This window comes from Stegodyphus dumicola, chromosome 9, assembly GCF_044657685.1.
Source record: "Stegodyphus dumicola isolate Sdum_Otavi_A_Nest chromosome 9, ASM4465768v1".
NCBI classification, from domain to species: Eukaryota; Metazoa; Arthropoda; class Arachnida; order Araneae; family Eresidae; genus Stegodyphus; species Stegodyphus dumicola.
Genome location: NC_140776.1, coordinates 54945316 through 54957335, shown reverse-complemented (window position 1 = coordinate 54957335; position 12020 = coordinate 54945316).

Below are 12020 nucleotides of genomic sequence, written 5' to 3'. Positions count from 1 at the left end.
TAGAAGGCGGTCTTCCTTTTCGTCTTACTCCCCTCAGTTCTCGGAAAGGTTATCTTTTTGGTTGGAAATGTATCATCATATTTATAATTATTGTAATTATATACTTTTCTTTATTTTCTCGGGATGAACCGACGGCCGCAGATAAAAGAGTCAAGGACCATGTGCGGTCCGACCACCATATGCCCGTTCTAGAAGAACTATGAGACTTTCCCTGAAAGCTCGGGGCAAATTTACAAAACAGAAAATAGGTAATAAAACGAATTCCAAATTCCAAATTTGGGCTTCCAGATGCCCATATTCGGGTGGAGATGTAACTTCTTCAAAATTTGATGGCCCCAGGACTAAAAACTCATACCGTTGTTTTATTACAATACGAGAAACATACACACATTTACGTAGATTTTTCATTATTTAATTTCTCTAAATATAATACAGGACTCTAATATTTGTCGGCAATAATTTAAAAAGTGATTTGCCGTTTATAGCGAATCAACGCAAAATGCCAAAACGAAATTAATAGCCCTTCTGGGCAAACTGCCCCTTTGGGCTAAAAAGAAAATCACTTAGGAGGGATCATTTAGGCATAAGGTAAATTAGTGTATAGCATGTATACGAATGAGGAAGAAACTACTCTGATCATTAACAGGAAAGACCATTGAATTGAAAAACGCATCTACAAAAGTGAAAGAAATCATGCGATGTGTTCCCATCTCTGTAGATATAAGTGGTTCGCCGCATCAAATACGATCGCAAATCTTGTTCTGAAGTCAGGGTCGGCGACAGGTGGTGTCCACTTTTCGCCGTGGAAATTGAGCCGAAAAAGAAAATAGTGGAATTTTAGCCAAAAATTCTCCCTTTCCTTCACTTGAAGAGCTCAAGAAACCCCTTCTTAAGGTACCCTAATGCTCGATTTCTTTAGTTTTGTTGCACATTTGGCGATAACTTTCTATATTTGGCGTAGTAATGAAATGCACTTCTTTCTTTGATGAAACAATCGAACAACGGTGAAATACAATTCATATGAATTGGATTGTTTAAAATTAATTATAACTTAAAATAAAAGATAAGAGTAGTTTTGCTATACACTTTCAAGCACGAAATTACCCAACAACTTTAAAATAAAATCACATGGATTTGAGATTGAATAACAATAAACTGTAATTTAAGCTTAAATTGAAAAAAATCTTTCACACAGATTGACTTAAAACTGAGATATAGTAATACCTTCCAGTTTTTCCACAAATAAAACGAAAATTTATAAATTCAAATGTCTTTATTAAGAACAATTTTTAAAAATGCATATTTATCGTAATTCACCTTTTAAAAAATTTCAGTATCGATGTCTGAAGATGTTTCTTTGGCCTTCGGTCATTTCTCTCAGTAATTTCACTTCAGTCACTTTTCTGTAGCGACGAACTGTATCGTTTATAATTAAATAATTGTATACTGCCGCAAATGGATAGATTTCAAAGGCAAAATAAGAGTTTGTGATTAAAAATGAAATGTTCCAAATAAACTGACAAGAGTTCATAGTATTTTAATTAATGCAGCTGTTTATAAACAAAAATAAATCATTCTTATTGCTGTTATTCTGTATTGAGAGAAGTACGTTTTCTACGTTATACAATTTTTTAACTTTTCTACTCTTCACTGAAAATATTTTATTCGGTTAGAAAATCTTTTTTATGAATTCTTGTTTTTATCTATCTATAACTGCGTAATTGACAATTGATTTTAAAAATAGTAAACAGAATTCAAAAATTGATGTTATAATCTTATAATAGCACAAATAGATTTTAAGCTGTGTTCTGAAAATTAGAAGAGTTAAATCATTTTCTACTTTCAACCCATACCCCGTTCTACAGAAAGAATAAAAAAAGGGGCATGGACAACGTACGGTGAAGAGAAATTTCAAATTACTTACTGAAAATGTGTTTAAAATGCTATCAGCTTCGCTCGGTTTTGCATAAAAATATATCGTTTAATTTTTCACATATAACTACATGGTGACCAAAATACAGAGGGTTAGCAGCACCTAACTCTAAATAATTGCATTAATTCATAATGTACAAAAAATTCGATTATCAGATAGAGTTTGCTTTGCCCACTGCAGTCTGAATAACATGTGTTACACATACATCTATTATGTATACACATCTATTATGCCATTCAAAAAGAAATAGTGTAATCCGAACGTATATGCCTTTTATGCTGCTTCGATAGTTAATGTCTATTCTAAAAACAATTCCTCCAAAATTCCAAAATTCCTCCAGAAACGAAATTTTTTGTCTTTTACTTTGACTTTATTTAACGCGTTGTATGCATTTTGAAATTATTATACGCGCAATAATGTTATTAAAAAATTACGTTACTGGTACATAAAAACAAGAGTCGTAGCGCGAAGATATTTTCGTTAAATTCTAATTATAGTCTTCATAAATAAAACTTTCGTTTATTACGTAGCGAGCCGCATGCGGCTTTCCAGTTTGCTGGAGCAAGTTTTTATGAATTAAAAAATTTCGGATCATACCATAAGAAATTATGATCAAAACATAATTTGCGGCCTTAGTTTGCAAAGAAATAGACTATTTTTGCAGTTCACTTTCACATGTTGCAACCAAACTTCAACGAAACAGGGTTTATTTTTAGATATTTATCAGAAGCTCGGCTTAAATTTTTAAACAAGCTGAAATTCCACAACTGAAGTTTATTGCATCAGCAGATATTTAAAGCAAAGAGGCCTATGATATCTTTTTCGCGGCCTGTACAAAGTTAATAAAATTTATCATTCCTTATTATTCGCCATAAACCCCGATGTGCACATGTTTTCGCACCTTTTCTGCAGGCGATTGCAATAAGAGAGTGGTATTCACGTTTGGAACCCGTACATATACACTCAAGAGCCAAAACATTACGACCAGCCCTATATTTTGCGATGAACGCGCCTGGATGACGTGGAAGACACGAGATCAGGTGGAAGTGATATTTAACTGCTGCTGGAGAGTCTGAAGAATCATTCTTTCACTTACTTCTGCGTGTGATGGGAAAGGCTGCGGATCTAAGCGGCTTTAATAGTGGGCAGATTGTGATGGCTCGAAGGCTCGGAACAAGTATTTCCGAAACTGCACGACTCGTGGGTTGTTCGCAATTTACAGTTGTTAGTACGTATGAAAAGTGGATGAGGGACGGTGAAACCAGCAGTAGACGACATGGTGTTAGACGTCCACACGCTATCAAAAAAAAAAAAAAAAAAGGTCATCGGAGACTGTCTCGCATGGTGAAGCAAAACCGGAGCCAGACAGTGGCTCAGCTGACAGCCGAATACAATGCAGGGCCAAGTAGAAAAGTATCGGAGCACACTGTTCAGCGGACACTGTTGTATATGGGGCTACGCAGCAAACGTCCCACTCGTGTGCCTTTGCTGACCAAGCGTCATCGCCAACTGCACCTGCGCTGGGCCCGGGAACATCGCGACTGGTCCATGGATCAGTGGGAGAGAGTTACCTGGTCAGATGAATTACGGTTTGTCATTCATCACGCCGATGGCCGTGTAAGGATACGCCGTCTTCCAGGTGAACAGTTGCTCCCTCAATGCACAGTAGGTCATACACAGGCCGGTGGTGGCGGTATTATGCTCTGGGGGACGTTCTCTTGGGCATCTCTGGAACCCGTGGTTGTGGTAGAGCAGACTATGAATGCTACAGGGTATTCGAACATCATTGCAAACCAGTTGCACCCTTACATGGCCTCTGTTTTTCCAGCTGGAAATGGAATGTTCCAACAGGACAACGCCCCGTGTCACAAAGCTACAGTTGTGTTGGAGTGGTTCCAGGAACATGATGCTGATTTCCAGTTAATGTCCTGGCCGCCTAACTCGCCGGATCTCAATCCGATAGAACACATTTGGGATGTCATGGGACGGCAGCTCAGAGGTCAAAGACCACTAATTCGCAATATCTCGGATTTGCGTGACAGTTGCTACAACATCTATGGTACAATCTGTCTCTGGCCATCTATCAAGGACTTGTGACATCCATGCCAAGGCGGGTTGAAGCTGTGTTGCGCGTCAAAGGTGGCCCAACTCGTTATTGACAGGTGGTCATAATGTTTTGGCTCTTGAGTGTATGAATGCCTATTTTGTACTTTAAAGGTGCTGAAACTTTCACGAAAGACCACTTTAGAACTCGTTGAAAAGATCCAATATCGTGATTGAAAACTGACTTGTGACATCATATGAGAGCCATTGGTAACCTCTTTAAATTGTATTGCAATTTAATACCATAAATATCATCGAAGAAAGTTGTTGTTGTTACTTATGATCACGTGTCTGACAGCAACATCAGCCCAAGCCCACGAAATTCTTCGTGGCAAGGATACGCCTGTCGTTGGCAACAACGTTGAGCACCTTACAGATGACAGGGCAATTTTGCTCAATTTTGATGGAGAACACCCCGGGGTACAGGTCCGAGGGTCTCCCACCCCTCTCCCCTTCTGCCACCGACACTGTACATCTACAATACATTACAATAACCATGCCTTCTTCGGGATTCGAACCCAGGCCCTCTGGCACGGCAGTCAGCGACGCTAACCACTATACCGGTACTTAAGCACTTGAAGAAAGTACTTTGGATGACACAAACATGAATGAATGATTAAATACTGATTCTTTAAATTGACATTTTGAATTCCTCATACAATGCAAAGTCCGAGATCAAGAATCATCAGGACTTTGGCAACTCCGGATTTCGGCAATTTCCAGATTTTAGATCATTAGTTTAAATATAGTTAAAATGACACTTATAAATAAAAAAAAATTAAAAATATGAAAGGGTTGTTTATTAAATAGCATTTATGACCTGAAGGGAATCAAAATTCACAAAAAAGCTCAATATTTAATTGCTTTATTTAAAATATTTTCAATGTAATTTGTTTACACTGTTTTATTTTTGTGCTAATACTTTTTTTTTTAATTTTATAGATAACATAATTTCTTGTTCAGTTGCACAATTCTATTATTTAATTTCTATAATTTCAGTGTTTGTAATGCGAAAGGTTTTCCTATCCGTTAGTTGACTAATGATTGGAGTATTGTCATCTCAATGGAAAACTTCTGTTATATCATTTTCATTTAGTATCCCTTCTCCACATTTTCCACAAATTTCATTGAATGGAAAATTTCACCCATTGTTTGTAACATCCGTAAACCTACAAATCTAAGGTTATCATCATCATCATCGCGATGAAATACGACCATAAATTTTGAAATGCTCTAATAAATTATGCCAAGCGCTTTTAATAATATCTGAAGCAAAAAGAATGATATTTAAAATTTCAACGCGTATCTTAAATAATTTCTCTAGATAAACATTTTTGATTCAGTATACCGTAATAAATAACATGAATGCTGTTAAATTTATTCCTGTAAATTTGAGATACAAAATAGGTATTAGTATTCGCCATCAGTAAACTAGCTTTTTCTAATTGTTAATTTATTATGCATTTAATGCGTACATGTAAAGCAGATCCGGAGCTAACCAGTTTCTCACAACATCAGCAGGTGTAACAGACTAAATAATCAGGTTCCATTCTAGCGCAGTTTCACGAAATGTTACCCTATTTCTTTCTGCTGCTTTAAAACACTTCTTCAACTGTATATGCAATAACTCAAAATACTTTGTTTAAAATGAAAGACCGAGAAATGGAAGAGCTGGATAATGCTATATTGTTAGGTTCAAAAGCGAAGTAAGCTTTACAAGATTTTAATACAGAAATTATTTTAGACACATGAATTTTTTTATTTGTTCGGTTTCAGAGGCTTAGATATTAGGAATTAAATCACATATCAGTTTGAAATGACATTTAGAAAAGGAATTGACGGTCTCTGATTTAGAATATCCGTCAGTAGTCTGATAAAGAATTTATTTTCGATACTGGAATAACCCAGATAACTGCTGTGAGCTCAATTCCGTCTGAAGACATATCGCTGTTTATTTATGAATCCAAAGGCAGAAAAATATGTTTGATTGTCATGCAGTCATCCAACACACAAATTAACTACCTTTTCTGGATTAAAAGCATTAATTTTACTTCATTCAACAAATTAAAATTTGCTTACTTTCGAACCCCATGTTGAAATCTTTAAATTTCTGTCTTGCAATTAATTTAGAACATTTGTTTTGATGAAAATTTATGTAAAATAAATATTTGAAATTGTAAAAGCAAAATAAGCATTTGAAATAACAGTTTTATTGGTATATTTTAATTCGTTTTTGTAGAATATTTATGCAGTAAATTAAAGAAAAATGTTCTTATGTTAAATTAAATGGAAAATGCTTACGATGATACCAATTCAGTTGAAAAGCCATTGATATCCTTACCTTCACGCTTCCTTAAATAATTCCAAACGTAAACAAATACGCGTTTTATAAGTTACAAATCGCGCGCCAACTTAGCAAAACCATAAGCATTGTGGAATACAGTAGGCCAACATCTTCTAGATAGAGGTTCAAGACGGTATTGGCCATGGAGGTTAGAACAGACCTATTCTAATCTACATAGTGTTGGCCAAACCCATTGGTATAGCGAGCATGGTGGAGCCCGGGGCACGATACCTTCTTGGCGCAGCCCCCCAGAAGAACATTATAATAATATATTATATAGACTATACTCGTCATAAGACTATAATACAAATAATAGAATACAGTACCTACCTTAAATTATTCTATAATATATTAAGAATAGTCACTACCTAACTACATTTCTACAAAATACTATATTGTTTTTTGGAATAACTAGGTATACAGGCTCAGCTTAGGCTTTAAATTTGAGACAAAAAATCAAGACCAGGATTGGATTCAGAAATGTGTCTATGTCAGTGGAAAAATAAGACATATGGCCATCTAGAACTAGTTAAAAAGATATTAAATATTTTACATGTTTATGTAATTGTTTTAAAATATAAGGAAAAAATTTAAATATATATAAGTAGATAAATTTAATAATAATAAAAATAAAAATAATATACATGAATACAGTAAATTTTTATTAATACAATTAGTACACATTTTCTTGTCCTTGGTGAAGCAAATTTATCAATTACTTTTTTAAAATCGATCATTTAAATTTTTCTCTTTCCCCACTTTTCAAATTTTTCTCTTTCTACACTTAGATATGGTAGGTCACTTGTCTCATTGTTGATCGAAGATGTTTAAAAATTAATTTTAATTTGCTGTTCACAGCCAGCAACTGATATTCAAATCGTAAGACGTATCTGAAGTGCGATTCTTAGATTTGGAAAAACATCTTCTTCCCTTCTCCATACGAGATTATAAAGGTAAGAAGCTTTAATGGAGTTTTAGGTTCAGTTTTTTCCCTACTGCGGAGTAACATCTTGCAGCCACCTATTTCGACATAGAGTTCTGTTCCATTAAAATCTGTATTATAAAATTCACCCAAATTTTTACAATTCTTTTCAAGATCGTTATAAACATAACCCTTGTTTAATAAGTTTTCAGCGTCCAGTAAAAATCCAAATTTGGAGTTAAGATCACTTACTCGTGTAAATCGTTTATTTATTTCCTGCTGCAGATGATCAAGAATGCTTTTCATAACGCAAGAAATTTCACTTTCTGTGGAAAAGCCAACATCTCTAGACAATTCTTCAGGCATTTTTCGGCGTCCTCGAACTCAGATTGTTGTTATGGACTAAAGTTATGAAATAAAAACTCAATGTATTTTGCAATAACATTGGTCTTCTGTTAATTTTTCTAATTATTCTACTAATTCTTTCTGCTCATCGACAATAACGCTAACCGCTTGTGATCCATCTCGTTTCATATTCATATTTAACAGTTTTCTTTAAAATATTTTTTTAATAATTCTCATCGTAATGTTGAACGGGTGAAAAAGAGATATACAGGATGCGTCAGAAAAATATATACATACTTTGAATAATACACACTTCGAACTCTCATAGAAAATTTATTTTCGAACGTACAAGGTCTCGGAATAGTAAGGTTATACTCCAATTTGAAAAATAAGTGTACTTTGTGATCAAACTGAATGTTCTAAACGGTGTTTAAAGTAAATGTTCAAACGGCAATCTTCAGCATCGATACATTTCTGAGTCAGGACTGATTCCGTACTTTGAACCAAATGCCCAATGGGATTTCTATGCACTTCGCTTGAAGCTCATCCCAAAGTGTGTCAAGGTTACGTGGCTTACGACACATAACTATGGTGTTTCGGGTTCAATTTTGTGAATGGGTTCAGGTGATGGTTACACGTGAACCGGGATTTATGGGTAACATTGTTTCGCCGGATGAAGCGCGATTTAAATTTAATAGAATTTTCAATAGGCATAATTATGTATATCGGATTGAAGATAACCCTCACATTACTGTTAAAAAGGTTGTGAATTTGCCTGGTGCAAAAGTGACGTGTGGTTTGTCTCCTAGGGTAATCATTGGACCTTTCCGTTTTGAAGGTTATGTAATTAAAGCAAAGTACCTAACAATGCTTGCTAATTCCATTTTCCAGATATTCTGTAACGCCAACAAGATCGCATTATCAAATACCTGGATCAAAATGTACCAGAATGGATAGGACGAAGGGGACCAATCGAGTTTCCTGCGTGCTCTCCAGATCTTACGTGCTCGATTATTTTAGGTGGCCCAGTCAAAGATGAAATGTAGAGTCGTAGACCACGTAACCTTTACACATTTTATGATGAGATTCAAGCGATGTGCGCAGAAATCCCATTTGACATTTTAGTGTGAAGTACGGAATCAGTCGTGATTCGTACCGATGCTTAAATGTATCGATGCTTAAGACCATCATTTTAAATATTAACTTAAATACCATTTGGAACATTCAGTTTGACCAGAAAGTATTCTTATTTTTCATAATGAACTGTAGCCTTAATTGTTTCAGAAATTTAACCTTGTCGGTTGGAAACTAAATTTTTTATAACAGTTCAAACTGTGTATCCATTTTTTCTGACGCACCCTATAGGTTTTCAATTATTCCAAAACACTACGATACAACATATTTTTTCACTTATTCCAAAAGATTACGTTGATTACCTTACGATGATTGAATCTTGCTTAGCTGCAGTAACTCATACTAAATTTAATGTTTGGTTATCACTATTTACTATTAATGTTTTATTATTATTTTTTTTCATAATTATTTTTTTAATGCTAGATATGTGACCTGACATCACAGCAGCATTATCATAACATTGTGATCTACAGTTTGTTGATGAAATCTGATGGGAATTTAATTTTTCTAAAATTGTATTTTTAATTGAGGCTGCATCTTCAGCATGCATTTCAATAAATACCAAAAACGATTCTTTGATAGAAACTTTTCTGTTGGTAAAATCAATATCTACATACCTAAAGATCTGCGACATTTGTTCTCGATGAGAAATATCAGGAATCGAATCAAATGAAAGTTCACAGTATTTATTTCTTTTGATGTCACTTATTGATTTTCAACTGTGGATGCTAGAAGATAAATAAATTCATTTTGAATTTGTGGTGATAGATACGAGACAGTTCTTGGCATTTCCACGATATTTTTAAGATGAGTTGCTAATAGTGGATCAAACTGAGCTATAAGTTTAAGTAAAGATAATTAAGTTTCCAACATTTGTACCATCTTGAAGAGCTGGATTTTTAACATGCTTATTACAGGAAGAATTTGTATAATCAGGTGTTTCATACAAGCTAATATTCATTGTAATATATTTGGCCACACTTTTTTGGGGGGACTGTATATTTGCTTCGAATGATTCATCGATTCCAGTTTTATTAATTGATCTTCTTTCTGCTTTTTCCAAGTTGTAAACAATTTTCAATGATTTGGACTTCTTTCATGGCTAATCAATTTTTCCTTTTCCTCCCTTTATTAAAACCAGATCTTATTACGGAAAATGAATGTGCAGTGGAATTTGATGTAATAAATAGCAACAAGTACACTGCATTATTTTTTGGTGAATATAATAACTAAAATCGATTAATTTCAGTTCCTTCTTCGTTACCGACCCTTCGATGTTTGGCATTAGATGATTAGTTGATGTTACCACTGTATTCCGAGTCTATTCGTTCCGAAATACGAAGTATCCACGAATAATCATTTCTGTATGAAGCTGGTTCGATATTATTGGAAGATTATCATAGAATTTTAAATACGCAACATCTTTGAACTCCAGAACGTCCGGGATTACCGTTAGTGTTTCTTCTTCAGAGTCTTCTATTTGTTGTGATGTGTTATCTTATAAATGTTTAGCAGCAGTAGGAGAATCTGATTTTATTTCTTCATCTTTTTTTTTTTTTTTTTTTTTTTTTTTTTAATATGATTCTATTATTATTTTGGAGTTCAAACATTCTTTTTCTTGCTCTAGGTTTCTTTTCTGATTCTGAGAATCACTAACTTCTTCTTTTTTTTTTTTTTTTTTTTTTTTTTTTTTCTGGTTTTGAAATGGTCTAGATAAAAAATTAATTTCTATTATATTAATTGAGATATTACTTTTGAACAAAAAATAAATAAAATGTAAAAAGAAAAACTTACTTTATTGCAAAATGCAAATAATATAGTAATAAAATTTGAATATTGTCTATCACTTCAATTATTTTCTTGAACGCTGTTTACAATTTCACTCATACACTGTGCACTGAATAATAGAATCACTACATAATAGCAGATGGGAAAAAATAAAACGTATAACAAAGATATCTATAGTTAACAGTTCGACCACTGAATTAATAATAGCTCAAGGTCGAAGGGCTTATAATATAATAAAAGACTATACTTCATTGTTTGTTATCGTTTGAAAATAACAAGCATGAACTCTACATGCATTTTGTTTAAAAAACAAAAACAGTTCACTATTTTAGAAAAACACAGCGTTCAGAAAGAAAGAACATTCTGTATACGGAGATATTTGATTGATTTGCTGCAAACATTATTTATAACATATTTTTTCAGACAAACCAAGAAAGGAAATAATTAATTACATTGTGTATTACAATAATGATTAATTGAAAGCATGTTTCTCAGAAGTCGATCCAAATAAAAACTGAAATTTGAGGGGAAATCTTGTTTGTTTTAGAAAAATCTGTGTGTTTTGGGAACCATGCCAGGGGCATAGTAGACCTTGTTCCCCTTTCGCTACGCCATTGGCCAAACCATGGTCTTTTCTTAACTCCATGGGCCAAATCATGGAGGTAATGCGTCGAAGCTATCTACTTTCTTCGGCATTCCTCAACCATGTTCCCAAATGCCGCCTGCACAATTAAAGTTGTGCATGCCAGGGTTTGGCAGAAAGCTTGATATTTAATGGTCCTGATACAATCTAGTGTAGTCATACTGAAGCTGGTCCTGATACAATATAGTGCAGGCGTACTTTTCTTTCATTGCTCTTTGTTTGAGATTAAGATTGAAATACTGAATTTTTTTACGTTTTTGTGGGAAAAACAGGAAAAAGAACTCATTGCAAATCTACAACTCCTTCTACGCAAATACTAGCACATATTTTTTATTAATTTTTTAATTTTGATAATATCGTGATTTATCCATTCAACTTTATTGTATTCATGCATGTTAAATGAATATCTCGTTTTGAGTAACATTTAATATCATCCCCGCTTTTACGTAATCGAAGTAAGGTCTCAAACCCTTTGTTACAGGGCACTGCTATAATTTTAAACAAGGACAGTCAAAAGGAAGAATTAATTTCGGACACATATTTTTATCAGATCAAGAATAGTTCATTAGTAAAACAGAAAATTATGAATGACAGTAATCTTTTCTTACCTCTCTCTCTCTCTTTTTTTTTTTTTTTTTTTTTTTTTTAATATTTGATGATAAAACTTGCATTATATCAATAGAGAATTTGCATATAAAAATAAGTTAAATGCACATTAAATAGAAAGACATTTGCAAAAAAGAAACAATGAAAATCAAAGTAAATTACAGTAATATACTAGAATAACAGTAATGATTAAAATTTAGTA